Raw genomic sequence first — 16,303 nt, 5'->3', positions numbered from 1 at the left:
ATGAAAGCATAGTGGAAAGTCAATGAAACAATTACATCCTAGGGTTTACAAAATCTAACAACCCACTAGGGGGTTTAGCTCTCCATGGAGCACAATACAATCAATAATGAAATCAAAAATAAAGATAAGCAATCCATAGGAAAACCCCCTCTGTATTCGTGATGATGGTCTTGTGGAGTAGCCTCGTCTTCTCCAAAGGTCCTCTTGTCCGGCCTAGGGCACACCTCGCTGAATAGGTACCGACAAAAGCTCCCTCAATAACCTTCTTCCAAACGAAGCGCAGTGTCAAATCCGGAGAACCACTATAAAGACTTCCCAAAAGTCTCTCAAAATGCTAACCGACAGCCTCTCAAAAGATGAAGACAAGTTGGAGAGAAAGGGGAAAGAAGATCTCCAAAATCGAGTTGAATCACGGCTTAAATAGGGCTGGAATCAGGCATCCACACGCCCCTATGGATGTTCAACACAGGTGTGGGTAATTTTCACATGGCCTTGTGGATTGTCTAGAAATCTGATTTTCGGCCGGCTGTGAACAGTAACTCCACCGAAGCACTCCTAATTCTATACTTTTCATCGAGACAACATAAATGGGCACACGTTTATACCGTAGATCGTAACTCTGCTTCAATCAAAAGCCTCTTTAGTGAAGATCTTGATATCAATACACAAGTCGGGATACACAAATGTGACTGCCTTCGTGCCCTTCCAACTCATTGTAATGGCTTGAATATACAGAGGTTGGCACACAATCACGTATCTTAGAGCCACACTTGTGTCTTCGCGTTTGTTCCTTCCAAGATTCCACCAAATAGTGCATTCACGATTTACTTTTGGCTTCTTTTCTTAATACTTAGCTTCACAACCATACATGCACAAAAGAACACAAATACACATGTATTAGCACTTAAACATGATAAAAGTAATGCTTACCGTAAGGAAAGAACACTTCGCATTCTTAACACACAAGCACTCACCAAACTCCCCCACACTTAAGCTTTTGCTTGTCCTCAAGCAAAAATAAAATATTGAAGCATAGAAGAAGGAAATATTGAAGTGCTCGGCCTTAGGTTCAACAAAGCATGTAACGGAAGTATTCTACAAGTAAGGAAAATTTCAACACTAAATACGAAAAATCAATGCTATAGCTAAAAACTCGAATAAAAAAGGACAACAAACCCGAGATCGTGTAAGTGTGTGTAAACTCACTCATGTAAACCCAAAGTATACTCCTCAATGTTCCAAGTATAAGGGACTTATTTAATTACAAAACATAACAAAACGAAAAGATTATAGTAGCTTTATACATCCTCTAAGGTAGCCCTTTCTGAAGCGGCCTTTAAGGTGGCTTTCATACTTTTGAGGTGGTAGTTGTTTACACCGGGGTGGTAGCTTTCACTCATCCCATGAGATAGCTCTTCCTCTCATTATGACATAAATAGTATCTGACTTATGAGAGTAGCTTCATACTTTATAGGTGGTAGCTCTTTCCACCCAAAATGCACAACTAAACAATATATCTATTTTTTTTTCTTTCTTTTCTTTTTCCAATTTTTTTCAGCAAAATAGAACAAGAAACAAGACTAATTATTCCCTTAAACATCAAACTTGAGTTTCCAAAAGAGTTTCATGAGCGAGTGGTGCAACAAGTGTCAATCGGGCAAAAATTCCTAGAAATTCAAGTAAAAACTAGAGCATGAGAACATTCAATGCTAAAAATTCTCCTAGACTCAAGAATACAAGCATTGCAACTAAGGTAAACCGCCATTGGCTACGTGAGCATGTATATCAGTCAAAACTCATGTAAAAGACATGTGCAAAGTAAACTCCCCACCCCACACTTAAGATGTACATTGCCCTCAATGTACACATGCAAGAATAATAGAAAGTATAGCAATCAAGAAAAACATGTGGGAGTGGGCAATCGAAACAATACTCCCCTGACTCCTAGTGTTACGTTTGATGGAGCTAAATCCTTGGGAGTAAAGTTCCAGCAGGTTGTTAAGCACACAAGGCCCACATTGGCCATGTCCATGACTAGTTCTCAATTCCCATACTGACAAGACCATCTGCACGCATACAAAAGGGGGTTCAATGAAGCTCGATCAAAACAAAAACAACTCAAGTATATAAAAGATAAAGCAATGAAATACAACTCGAGACAAAAATAGAAGATAAACTCAGAAGGAAGATCCTTTCTTAGTGTACAAGTCCAAAATAAAATGCGAAAGTAAAGAAGAGAAAGATGAGTCAAGTGTCGGTGTCATCTAGTGTCAGCTCTGCTGCTGCTGCCTTTGCCAGGTCGAATGGCACCAATGGAGATAGAGATGGTGATGCTGGCGGGGTCTGAGGGGTCCTCGGTCTCATGATGAGAGGTGAGGACGTGTCAAGACGTGCCATCATCCCTGTGTACTGTGCAACCTGTGTAGCCCAAACCTCGGTGATCTCTGTTCGAAGAACACCCACAATACACTTAAGCTTCTCAAAATGATCATGGGCTCGAGAAGGAGTATAAGTGTGTACCAGGCAGCAGGGAGTCTGCCACTATGTGCCCCAGGTGAATCGGCACATTTCGGGCCATGGAATATAAATAAAGTAAGTCCTGCCAGCTCAAAACACCTATGTTGTCGCCTTGGCCATTCACAGATCTGCTAATGACTAAAAGTAAGTATTTGTAACTCAGCCAGGACAAACAAGAGGCCTTGGACACTCCCGGTTCATACTGTCCCTTTCTACATAAGCCTCAGTATGCTTGTTGCGGGGTTAGGGTACTGGAGTAATCCGTCGGCAAGTGTTCGTACTCCTTTGTGTATGTGTATCTGTCATCATACAAGCCCATACGAACTAAAAACTCGGTAACACTCATGCTAAACTGGTGTCCAAATGCTCTGAACTGTATGACATCAATGATATTGAATCTCACATACGACTAGTCGACTCAAAAGATGCTAATACCTCCAATGTCAATGCGAGGAAAAATGGCTGTTGAATCATCAATAACCTACGTCAGTTCCCCACGGCTAATAGCTCATCTATCTCATCAGCCAGCTGATAAATGCCTAAATGTATATATTTTATATGTATTAATCTTGTATCATTTATGAATATGTTAACGAATTGATGCCCGTTTTATGTCTAAATTGGTTATTTCGGTGTTGCAGGTTTTAAATGAGTCGAACGATGCTCAAAAATGTAAATCGGATGAATTCGACACCAAAAACGGCATTTTTGGGGTCCCAGCACTGTAGCAGTATTGTAGCAGGTCATTGTTCTTGCTGCGGGCATTTGGCTGTGAGCTTCACGGGCTCCATGCGCCCGCATGGATGCCCGCATGGACTGACGGGATATAAATGAAACCGATTTTTCTAGGGCAAAGGGAGGAGTTTTTGGGAGAGTTCTTGGAGCCGATTTTCACCAGTCTTTAGGAGGCAAGATCACACGTTTTGGAGAAGGGAAATCAAAGGGAGAAGCTCAGTTTTGGCTAGATCTGCATCGATCTCTTCTTAGGGAGTTTGTAGACGACGAGGGAAGCCGCCCCCATCGCGGCGTCCGTGGAAGCATTTCCACCTAGCTTGGCTTGTCTTCCTACTTCTATTGTTTGAGGGAGTTTTCTTATGCCATTTGTAGTTGTTTTCATGGACTTGTTGCTTGTATTTGTTCGCATGGACAAGTAGATCCCAAGGTCACCGGATGCCGGTGAACCTTGGGGTGAACTTGTGTATTTGGATGATTTAATTTTGTCTATTGCAATTGTTGTGTATTTGTGATTCATTCTTGGTGCATTTGATGTGTTGCTTACATGAGAACTCTGTAAACCAACTGCTAGGTTGTACTTGGTAGCGTGACCATCGCCCTTGTACTAGACACACCAAGTTTGGAAGGGATTCATGTACGAATACGCCGTGACCATCGGGTATTCTGTACCCCTCCACCATTAGGGCTAGACCAAGTTGTGTTCCGGCCCAAATTAGGGATTTTCCCACTTGTTAATGCAATCGTATGAGGATTTGATCAGAAGAAATTCCGTGTTAATACTTATACCGGATTAGGGGTTAATTGCCGTGACCATCGGGTTGATCTAATTTAGGAAATCTCTAGGTCCAAACCTTCAATTGCATGACATTCTTAGCATCCTTTGCACTTTAGTAGCCCCTAGGGAATCCGCATCCGTGACCATTTCTTTCCCCTGATTTTATACCCCTACCTTATCATAGACTCCATTTGTAGTTCTTTTATTTCAAGTAATAGATTAGAGAAACCCTTCGAATCATTCGGCTAGACAATACGCAAAGAGGAAGTAAGAGTAGATTCTTGGGCCCAGGGAATACGACCCTCTCGTGCTCGCATGAGGGGTATTACTTGACGACTCCGTGCACTTGCGGATCGCTCATTACCAGCACATTTCCTCACTGAACCTCTCTCAGCGGAGCTAAGTCCACAAAATGAGACTGTCCAAACCTGAGTCTCAATAACCACTCAAATCGAGTCTGGTGCTCAGGATTCGAGAACTCAATGTGCTCCAACTCAGGTGAAGTCTCCTTAGGATGCTTACCCTCTTGTTTCTTTGAACGAGGTGCCATATTTGAAAAAATTAAAGAAAGAATGATCAAAGAAGCTCACAAAATAATATTGCAGGAATCTACACGGTCGTGTGGAAATTCCCCACAGCCGTGTGGATTTACGGTGTGTGAAAACCACATGGCTGCTCATCCAAATTCCACAAATACAGCAAAAATTTTGTTTCTAATCTCACTCTAAGCATGTATAGATCATGTTATCATAGAAATGGAACATTATTCACCATTTTGAATCATTTAAAATCAAGTGTGTAGAAGAAGAGAAAGAATAAGGGTTTACCGACGAGAAGAAGATGAAAATTTTGGAAATCTGCAGAAAAACTCGCTTTAAACCTTGTAAACTCGACCGTGAGAGGTCGGGAGAGTGAAAAGAGTAAATTTTCTGAGCGATTAGGAGAATGACAATAGAGATGTGAGATGAGCTCTTAAGGAAAACTCGCGTTTCTTGGAATTCTACACATCAACACGGGCATGTGGAAATAACCCACACCTGTGCGACTCCACAGGAGAGACCCACAGGGGCAGACGCACGTCCCTGTGTGCTCTCTGGATAACACCCTATGCTTCTGTACGCAACCACACGGGCGTGCAGAAACTCCCCATGCCCGTGCGCCCGATCCACAGTGGCATCTCCACTCCCCTACAGCTCCTCTGTCCAACCGAGAAAATTCTCTAACTGTTTCCCACGCCCGTGTGGAATTTTCACACGGGCGTGGAACTTCACAAGGCCTGTTCATAGGGACAAACGCACGCCCCTGTATATTCTCAGGATGGAAAAGAGCTCATCTGTAGAGATCCACACGGGCGTACAGAAATTACCCATGCCCGTGTGTTTATCACATGATCATCCACAGAGGCGAGTTCACGCCCATGTGTCTTCTCAGGAAAAATGCTAAGTCTCTGCAGGATGCTCTGTTCCTCAAGTTCTTTGTGGCCATAATAGAGTGAATGGTCTAAGGGATGAACCTCCGCTGGGGCCTAGTTGCGCGTGCAATGGAGTGAAGCGTTGAGGTGATCTTAGTATCTAGGGCTTAATTGTGGCTAGGGACCTTCCGCCTGGACCAAAGGGTTAGGTCTAAATCTAGGAAGAGATTTATCACTTGGAATCCCTAGAGCTCATTGCAACTCTATGCGAGTGCGAGGTGTTGAGATTGTTCGATTTCTCCTGCGGGACATGTATAGAGTTAGGCATTGTTGACCTTAGATTTGGGACTATGTATGTAAGGATTTCCATAACTCACCGTTGCATTGATTAGGAAGCATAATAGAGAGTTCTTGCACTTGAAGCGATTATCCTAGGTGAAACATCATCCGAGTACCCCATCTTTATCGATTGCCTTGCCTCCTCCTTACTTTTGCTCTCTTACTCGTTGCTTTTAATTTCTGAGAATTGAATCATTACCACACTTATCATTGTTGATATTCCACATAGCTAAGAATCGAATTAAGTGTCTTTACTCCCTACTCCCTGTGGATTCGACCCCGCTCATCCGGGATTATTACTTCGACAAACCCGTGTACTTGAGGGATATAAGCAAGGGGACTTTGTCACATACAAAGAGAGCATTCTACAAGTAAGGGAAATTTCAACACTAAATACGAAAAATCAATGTTCTAGTTAAAAACTTCAATAAAAAAGGACGGCAAACCCGAAATCGTGTAAGTGTGTGCACTCACTCAAGTCAACCCAAAGTATACTCCTCAAAGCTCCACGTACAAGAGCCTTATTTATCTACAAAAGGTGATAAAAATTCAAAAAGGGTATTAGCTTCACACATCCTCTAAGATAGCCCTTTCCAAAGCGGCCGCTAAGGTGGCTTTCACACTTTCGAGGTGGTAGCTCTTTCTACCGGGATGGTAGCTTTCACACATCCCATGAGAAAGCTTTTTCTCTCATTAGGGCCTAACTAGTATCCGACTTATGAGAGTAGCTTCATACATCATCGGTGGTAGCTCTTTCCACCTAACAAACACAACTAAACAACAAAACTATTTTGTTCTTTCTTTTCATTTTTCCATTTTTTTTCAGAATTAACACAAAAAACAACTAAAACTAGTTCCTTATACATCAAACATGAGTTTCCAAAAGAGTTCAAAGAGTGAGTAGTGCAGCAAATGTCAATCGGGCAAAAATTCCTACAAATTCGAGCAAAAACTAGAGCATGAAAATTCAACGTTAAAAATTCTAATAAACTCAAGAATACAATCAATGTAACTAAGGTGAACCGTCATTGGCTATGTGAGCATGTATATCAATCAAAACTAGTATAAAAGAGATGCGTGCACTATGAAACTCCGCCCCAACACTTAAGTTGTACATTGTCCCCAATGTACGTACACATGCAAGCTCATTCATAATGTAAATCAATTAAATTCAAATGTGGGAGAGGCAATCAAAACAATACTCCAACGGGTTGTGAAACTCACACGGCTAAGTGCCGAAACACCTTGGCGGTGCCCATGACACAGTCTCAATTACCATGATGACAAGACCATTTGCATGCATACATGAGGGGGTTCAGTGAAGCTCAATAAAAACAAACATAACTTGAGTATATAAAAGATAAGACAATGAATACAAGTCAAGATACAAAATGAAAATAAACTCAGAAGGAAAGTCCTTTCTGAGTATACAAGTCCAAAATAAAATATCAAAGTAAAAGTTGAGGAAAATAAAATCAAGTGTCAATGTCGAGCTCTGGCTCTGCTGCTGTTGGTGCTAGATCAAGGGGTGCTAGTGGAGGTAGTGAATGAGATGCTGGAGGGCTGGGGGTCTGCTTCTCAATAACTGTCGTAAGAAGTCAAAATGGGCCATCATATCGACATACTGTGCTGACTATATCGACAGCATCTCGATGAACTTAGACCGCAATACACTCACAGTGCTCTCGAGCCTCTCTATACAATCATAGGCTCCTGAAAGGGTACCTGGGCACCCTGAGGTCTAGGTCATCGTCGGTGCGTAACCCTCCACTGCATCCGTGCCATCGTAGGCGCTCTCAGTGGTGGTAGTGGCTAAAATGTAAGCTCCAGGCCCATATCTGCACACCACTCCCATCATCGTGAGAGTATCGAGTCTAAGCGGAGAGGGAATAACTGTCCGATCGGTATCCCGAAGAGCATCACGGAGACCCATCCCCAGAATAAGTCTAGTAATGTAGGGACCAACAAATAATACTCCTACTCTCCCATTCTGGCCCCGGTATCGCATGTAATCTGCCACAACATGCCCCAGATGAATAGGTACGGGCCTAGCCATTGAATACAGATAAAGCAAACTTTGTCGGCTCAGAGTACTAGTGTTATCACCTAGGCCATCCACACATCTGCTAATGATAGCGGATAAATATCTATAGCTCATCCGAGACAAACATGTGGCCTTGGATACTCCCGGTTCATGCTTCCCATGTTCGCACAAGACTCGGTATGCCTGCTGTGGGCTCAAGGTGCCAAAGTAATCTATTGGTAGATGTCCATACTCCTCAGTTTCTATATATGCCTCGTCATACAAGCCCATGCAAACTGAAAACTCAGAAATACTTATAGCAAATTAACGACCGAACACTCTAAATTGTATGTCATCCACAAACGCAAAAGATGCCAGCACATCATAAGTCAGCGGCAAAAAAACTGGATCTCGTATAGACAACGACCTCTGCAAGCCTCCTACGGCTATTAGCACCTCCAACTCCCTGATTAACTCATCACCCTGCTGGACCCCACTTAGCACACTCAGGTCCGCGAACTAGGATTCGCCAAACCTAAGCTTTGATAGCCACTTGAAACGAGCTTGATGTTCAGGATTCAAAATTACAATGTGTGCTAACTCGGGTGAAGGCTCCCTAGGGCGCTTGCCTTCTTGCCTCCTTGAGTACGGTGCCATTCCTACGATAAATGAGGAAGAAATGATCAAATAAACTCAAAAATAGCATACTGCAGAATTCCACACGGGCCTGTGGAAATTACCCACGCCCGTGTGGATCTGCGGGTTGTGAAAACCGCACGGTTGTGCACCAATTCTCCAAAAATTCAACTTAAAACCATCCCTAAGGACTTCCTAAACATGCATAAGACATTATATCATGAAAATTGGCACAACTCAAGATCCTCAATCCAATAAAAACCCAGGATTTGCGAAGAAAAGAGGATAAGAAGGGTTACCGATGAAATAGATGATAGTACTATAAAAATTGGCACGAAATGTGAAGAAAAAAATCCTCCAAAACAACGGTGAAGGGCCGGGAAGTTGATCAGGAGTGGTTTTCGGGTGATTGGAGATGATGAAGAAGAGAATCCACAAAGATTTTTAAAGAAAAACTCGCGTCTCTTGGAATTCTGCGCATCCACAGGGGCGTGCGGAAATTACACACGCCCGTGTACCTCCATAAGAAAGCTTCACAGGGGCAGGTGCACGCCCCTGTCGGCTTTCAGGAAAACCTTCATTGCCTCTAAACGTAAATACACAGGCGTGTGAGAAATACCCACGCCCGTGCGCCCGACCCACAGGGGCAGCCGCACGCCCCTGTTGCTGCTCTGGACATCCGAGAAAAATTGCTAAGTGTTCCGCATGCCCGTGTGGTAATTCCACATGGGCGTGGGCATTCACAAGCCCAACTCACAGGGGCAAGCGCATGCCCCTGTGACTTCTTGGGATGAAGAGAGTTCAATTGTAGAGATTCGCACGGGCGTGCTGAAATTACCCACGCCCGTGCGATTTTCACAAGGTCGCCCACAGGGGTGAGTCCATGCCCCTGTGCTTTCTCTGGATGAGCTCGCAATACAAAACCACAAGCGTGTGTTAATTCCACATGCTTGTGTGTTTTCTATGGATGCCTTAGAAAATTCTGCGGGCTCAGCAGAAAATTTCTGAACATGTTTACACACTTAGAGCCTGCCCCAATATGCAATTTACAACAGTGAAAAACATGAGAAATAACTCAAATGACCAAAACTTCACCAAATTCACATGAAAACACATGATGAACTTGAAAACCCATGATAAAATCACAGCAGAAATATAAAACATCAAGACACCAACACTCAACAATTTATTCAAGCAACACTAAACTGCCAAATTAAGAAAACAGTAAACACTTCGGTTGCCTCCCAAGAAGCGCTTGTTTAACATCACTTAGCTTGATGTACCTTGTCTTACCTCACGTTGGTTTATGAAGGAAAAGTACTTCCTTGTTGTTATTACCAACCTCTCCTTCGTAATATGGCTTCAGCTTGTGTCCATTAACCTTAAGTGTATCATTCTCCGGATGAGTGATCTCAACAACTCCATGAGGTGAAACTTCGGTTAACGTATAAGGACCAAACTATCTAGACTTCAGTTTTCCTGTGAATAACCGTAAATGAGAATTGAATAGTAACACTTGATTGCCCACTCTAAACCCTTCGGATTCTTGATATGCTTGTCATGCCATTTCCGAATTCTTTCCTTATAAATCCTAGCATTCTCATATGCTTTGATTCGCCATTCATCTAGTTCATTGAGATGTAACATTCTTTGTTCCCCCGACTTGCTCAAATCAAAATTCATAGTTTTGATTGCCCAATATGCTTTATGCTCTAACTCCACAGGTAAATGACAGGATTTTCCGTACACCAAATTGTAGGGAGTAGTCCCTATCGATGTTTTGTACGCTGTTCTATGAGCCCAAAGTGTGTCATCTAACCGTTCAGACCAATCCCGCTTCCCTTCTTCCATGGACTTAGTTAAAATCCTCTTGAGCTCCCTATTTATAACTTCCACTTGTCCTCTCGCTTGCGGGTGATAGGGGATAGCAAGATATTGATGTACTCCATAGCACTTCAATACTTTCTCAAGTTGTGTTACAAAAATGGGTTCCTCGATCGCTAATGATGATTCGTGGAGACCCAAATCGATTGAAGAGCCTCTTTAGAAATTTCACCACAGTTCTTGCATCATTAGTTTGAAGAGCTTGAACCTCCACCCATTTAGAAACATAGTCAATTGGCACCAAAATATATTGATTACCATTAGACTTCGGGAATGGTCCCATGAAGTCAATTCCCCAAACATGGAACACCTCGCAGAACTGCATCGGATTCTGAGGCATTTCATCCCGTCGCAATAGGTTTCCAACCCTTTGACAACTATCACAACAAAGAATAAACTGATGAACATCATGAAATAAAGTTGGCCAATAGAAACCAGCGGCTAGAACTTTCTCAGCAGTTCTGCTCGAAGCATAATACCCTCTAACAGGACCCGAATGACAATGTGCAATAATGCTCCAACCTTCCTTCCTAGAAGCACATCTGCAAACCACATGGTCTGTACAAATACGGAATAGGTAGGGATCATCCCAAAAATAGTTCTTCAAGTTACTGAAAAACTTTTTCTTTTGTTGAAAACTGAGGCCTTGCTTCAGTACCTTTCCTGATAAATAATTTCTAAAATACGCGAACCATTGAGTATCTTCTGACTCTGACTCCTGTACTACATACAGATGTTCCTTAGGGAAGAAATCATTGATTTCCTTGCTTGCCGGTTCCTGCCCCTCACAACCTTCTAATTTTGAAAGATGATCTGCGATCACATTTTCGGTTCCCTTCTTATCTTTTATTTCCATATCAAATTATTCTATCAATAAGATCCAATGAATTAATCTTGGCTTTGTGTCAGCCTTGTTCATGAGATAACAGAGTGCCGAGTGATCAGTAAATACTGTGACCCTAAATAAAATGAGGTATGGCCTGAACTTGTCAAAAGCGAACACCACTGCTAACAACTAATTTTTGGTGGTTGTATAATTCTCTTGGGCACTTGTGAGAGTCTTGCTCACATAATAAATTGGTCGAAACTGCTTATCTTTCCTTTGTCCCAAAACTACTCCGACAATGTAATCACTTGCATCACACATGAGCTCAAAGGGTTCATTCCAATCTGGTATAGTTAAAATTCGTGCTTGCACTAATCGCTCCTTCAACATATTGAATGCACTCAGACAATTATCCCCAAAATCAAAAGGAGCATTTTTTTCTAGGAGTTTGGTCAAAGGTTGCATGATCTTCGAGAAGTCCTTGATAAAACTTTTGTAAAAACCTGCATGGCCCAAGAAACTGGGGATCCCTTTAACATTTGTAGGTGGAGGAAGCTTTTCAATGACCTTAATCTTTACCCTATCCACCTCTAAGCCTGCTCGGGAAATCTTATGTCCAAGGACAATGCCTTCTTGGACCATAAAATGACATTTCTCCCAATTTAAGATGAGGTTTGTTTCTTCACACCTCACTAGCACTCTTTCCAAATTCTTCAAGTATATGTCGAAAGAGTCCCCAAATACAGAAAAATCATCCATGAACACCTACATAATATCTTCCAAAAGATTATCAAAAATGGCTGTGATACAGCGCTGAAATGTTGCTGGTGCATTACACAACCAAAAAGGCATTCTTCAATAAGCAAAAGTGCCATAAGGGCAAGTAAATGTGGTCTTCTCCTGATCTTCTAGAGCTATGGGGATTTGAAAGTATCCTGACATGCCATCAAGGAAGCAATAGAATTGATGCCATGCCAATTGTTCCAGCATCTGATCTATAAATGGTAATGGGAAATGATCTTTTCCAGTGGCATCATTTAATCTTCTATAATCAATGCAGACTTGCCATCTTGTAACCATCCTAGTTGGAATCAATTCATTCTTTTCATTTCTCACCACTGTTATTCCCCCTTTCTTCAGAACCACTTGAGTTGGACTCACCCATGCACTATCGAATATAAGGTAGATAATTTCAGCATCCAGGAGCTTCACCAACTCCGCCTTGACGACTTCCTTCATATTCGGATTTAACCTCCACTAAGGTTGGATCACCTATTTGTAATCATTTTCTATTAAGATTTTATGAGTACAGAATAATGGATTTATGCCCTTAATGTCGGAGATCTTCCAAGCAATAGCCGATGTATGCCTTTTCAACATGCTAACAAGCCTTCCCTTTTGATCCTCTAACAAGTTTGAAGCTGCAATCACTGGGAGTTTAGATTCTTCCATAAGGAAGGCATACTCTAAATGTGCTGGTAAGGTTTTAAGCTCAAGTTCTGGTGGTTCGTCAATCAAAGGGCACAGCCTACTCTCCTTCAATTCGTCAGTCTCTTAAAAGTCCTTCGCCTCATGTTCGCAATCATTCTCCCCTTCTTCTACTTGTAAATGTGTTTTGGTGTGGTCTTCTATGGCAAACAATGCTTCCATTCCACAACACTTTCCTCCTGACATCAACACACACAAAGAGAAAAGTTCCTGCTTTTGTTCATGATAAGATGAATCAAATTGAGCTAGGACCCTCTCCAGACTTTCCTCTAAGTGATCATTCATTGATCCCAATGCCGATCTCTCAAACTGATCAAACATATTATCTAATTCGCAGTTTCGTTCTTGAATTCTGGTAATATAATCTTTAACAGATTATTCTATGGACTGTTGAATATTATACGTCTCTTGTAAGAAAGAACATAGTGTGTTCTGTACTGCAAACAATTGAACCTTTTGTTTTGCATTTTCGACCATTCCTGTGATAGTGCCAAATAACTCGGGTATTTTAATCATTTTGTAACCAAAAGAAAGAAAACAAAATTAGAACGATGATAGAAAAGAAGTCATGAAATAGAATGAATGAATAGCTAAGAAAAACAAAGTGCAAAGTATCTCTAAACGCCTACTCCCCGGTAACGGCGCTAAAAACTTGACACGTCCGTATATGCATGTAAACTGCAAGTGCACGGGTGTCGAAGTAATAATCCCAGATGACTGGGTATCGTATCCACAGAGAGTAGGCAATAAAGACACTTAAGTTATTTCTTAACTAATATCGAAGATGAATAGTGATATGTGTGACAAGATTCAATTCTCCAAAAGTGAAAATAATAAGAAAGAGAGCACGAGTAAAGGAGAAGGTAAGACAATCGATAAAGATGGGGTACCCGGATATTGTTCCGCCTAGGACAATCATTTCAAGTGCAAGAAACCTCTATTATGCTTCCTAATTAATACAATAGTGAGTCATGGAAATCCTTAATTGCATATTCCCAAATCTAAGGTCAACCATGCCTAACTCTATACATGTCCCAGAGGAGAAATCGAACAATCTCAACACCTCGCACTCGTATAGAATTGCAATGAGCTCTAGGGATTCTAAATGATAAACCCTATTCCTATGTATAGACCTAACCCTTTGGTCCAGGTGAAAGATCCCTAGCCACAATTAAGCCCTAGATGCTAAAATCACTTCAACGCTTCACTCCGTTGCACTGGCAACTAAGCCCCAGCGTAAGGTCATCCCTTAGCCCATTCACTCTACTATGGCCGCAAAGAACTCTTGGAACATGGAGGTAGGATAGATCACACCGGAGGGGAAAGGGGACGCTCCGCTACCTCTCAACTCACCCTCTCAACCCTCTCCAATCTAGCTTTGTCTGACTCTCATGGTGTGTCACTCACTCACAAGAGTTACCAAGAAGAACTCTCAACCCTAATGTCACTCTAGGGGAGTATTCATACAATCAAGCATACAAGATAGGAACTCACAATAAACATCAATTAATTGAAAGCATAATAAAGAGATTCAATAAAATGAATACATCCTAGTGTTTACAAATACCCAAGTACCCAGTAGGGGTTTAGCACTCCATGGAGCTAGATACAATCAATGAAATCGAATGTACAAACAAAGAATCCATAGAAAATCCCCTCCTTAGTCATGGTGATCGTCTTGTGGAGAGTCCTCTACTCGTCGCAGGGGTCCATTTGTCCGGCCTAGGATACAACTCGCCGGATCGGTGCCGACGAAAGCTCTCACACTAACCTTCGTCAAAACAACGCGCAATGTTAGAGCCGTAGAACCTCTCCAAAGCCCTAGCCAAATATCTCTCAAAACCCTAGCCACAGCCCTCTCTCAAGTTCGGAAAAGATGGAGAAAAGAATGCTGAAATAGGGTCTGAAATCGGCTTTTAAAGGGCTAAAACCGGGAATCCACACACCCGTGTGAGCGCCCCTGTGGATTTTTCACACGGGCGTGTGGAATTTTCACATGCCCGTGTGGATTCTCTGTTTTCTATTTTCTCGGCAGGCTATGAACGGTGCTGGTACAGTATTCTTGCTACAATTTTGCTACAGTATTGGCCCAAAATACTCCCGAATCCATGCTTTCATCGAGGTAACACAAACGGCCACACGTTTACGTCATGGATTGCTTTGCTTCTTCAATAACGAACATGTTGGTGGAGATCTTGTTCTATATGTACCAGTCGGAATGCTTGAATGTGACTGCCCTTGTGCCCCTCCAAATAGTTGTGCTAACTCGAATACGAGGAGGTTGGCACACATTCCCGTATCTCGAACCCGACCTATGTCTTTGTGCTTGAACTTTAGCAAGATTTCCGACAAATTGGTGCATTACGACCGACATTGGCTTCTTTCTCTCATAATCGGTCTTACAACCCTACCTGCATGAAAGTAATATAAATACACACATATTAGCGTTAAAACCCAAGAAAATTAATGCTCAACACAAGGAAAGAACACTTCATATTCTTATCGCACAAGCACTTATCAGTCTTGGAACATTGAGGGCCAGTAAAAACCTACATCTAAAATCTTCCTCGTTGTGTGACTCACACTGTTGTAGCCCCGGGTAGGACAGGAATGGCAGTGTTTCAGAATGTCTTGCCCTTTTCTTTGTGACATGCATCTTCTAACAAGCTGATTAGAACATACCCTAAAAAGATATGGATCTTCCCAAATACAGTACTTCAAATGTAAGAAACACATCTTCATCTGTTGATAAGTGAGCTACTTTGGGAAGGTTTTTGCGGCCAAAAAATTTGCAATGTTGGTAAACCAAGGGATCTCTTCATCCATTACTGCTTGAATGTTATAAAGTTGCCCTGCAGGGAATGCATCATTTATCTCCCTCTTTTGCAAAACATTCTCATGAGGACCCTCAAGTTGGAAAGGTGATCTACGACTAAATTCTCTGATCCTCTTTTATGCTTTATCTCCAAATCAAACTCTTGGAGCAAAAGTACCCAATGGATCAATCGAGGCTAGGAATCTGATTTGTTCAACAAGTATTTTAATGCAAAGTGATCAGTATACATGATTAATTTATAAAGCACCAAGTATGACAGGAATTTCTCAAAAATAAAAACCACCGTAAGTAATTCCTTTTCGATAGTTCTGTAGTTTTCCTAAGTGTCATTTAGAGTCTTACTCATGTAATAAATAGGATGAAAATAGTTGTCTTATCATTGCCTAAGTACTATCCCAACTGCATAATAGCTCACATCAAACAATAATTCAAATGGTAGATTCCAGTCTGGTGAAATTATGATCAAGGTTTTCATGAGCTTTTTCTTGATGGTGAGAAAGGAAGTCATGCAATCATCATTAAACTCAAAAGGAGTATCTTTTTCGAGTAGCTTCATCAACAATCATGCGATCGATGAGAATTCTATACAAATCTCCTATAGAAGCTGACATGCCTTAAGAAGCTTCTAATAGCTTTTAATGATGTAGGAGGGGGTAGTTTCTTGATGATTGTAACCTTCTCCTTATCTACTTCAATCACTTTGTGTGAAATATTGTGCCCAAGTATTATGTCCTCCTTAACCATAAAGTGACATTTTTCCCAACTAAGAACCAAAATGTTCTCCTCGCACCGGCCTAGATCTTGTTCCAAATTTTTGATGCATAATTCAAATG

This window comes from Dioscorea cayenensis, chromosome 11, assembly GCF_009730915.1.
Source record: "Dioscorea cayenensis subsp. rotundata cultivar TDr96_F1 chromosome 11, TDr96_F1_v2_PseudoChromosome.rev07_lg8_w22 25.fasta, whole genome shotgun sequence".
Classification (NCBI taxonomy): Eukaryota; Viridiplantae; Streptophyta; class Magnoliopsida; order Dioscoreales; family Dioscoreaceae; genus Dioscorea; species Dioscorea cayenensis.
The sequence above is the reverse complement of the archived record's forward strand: the minus strand, read 5'-3'. Positions refer to the sequence as shown.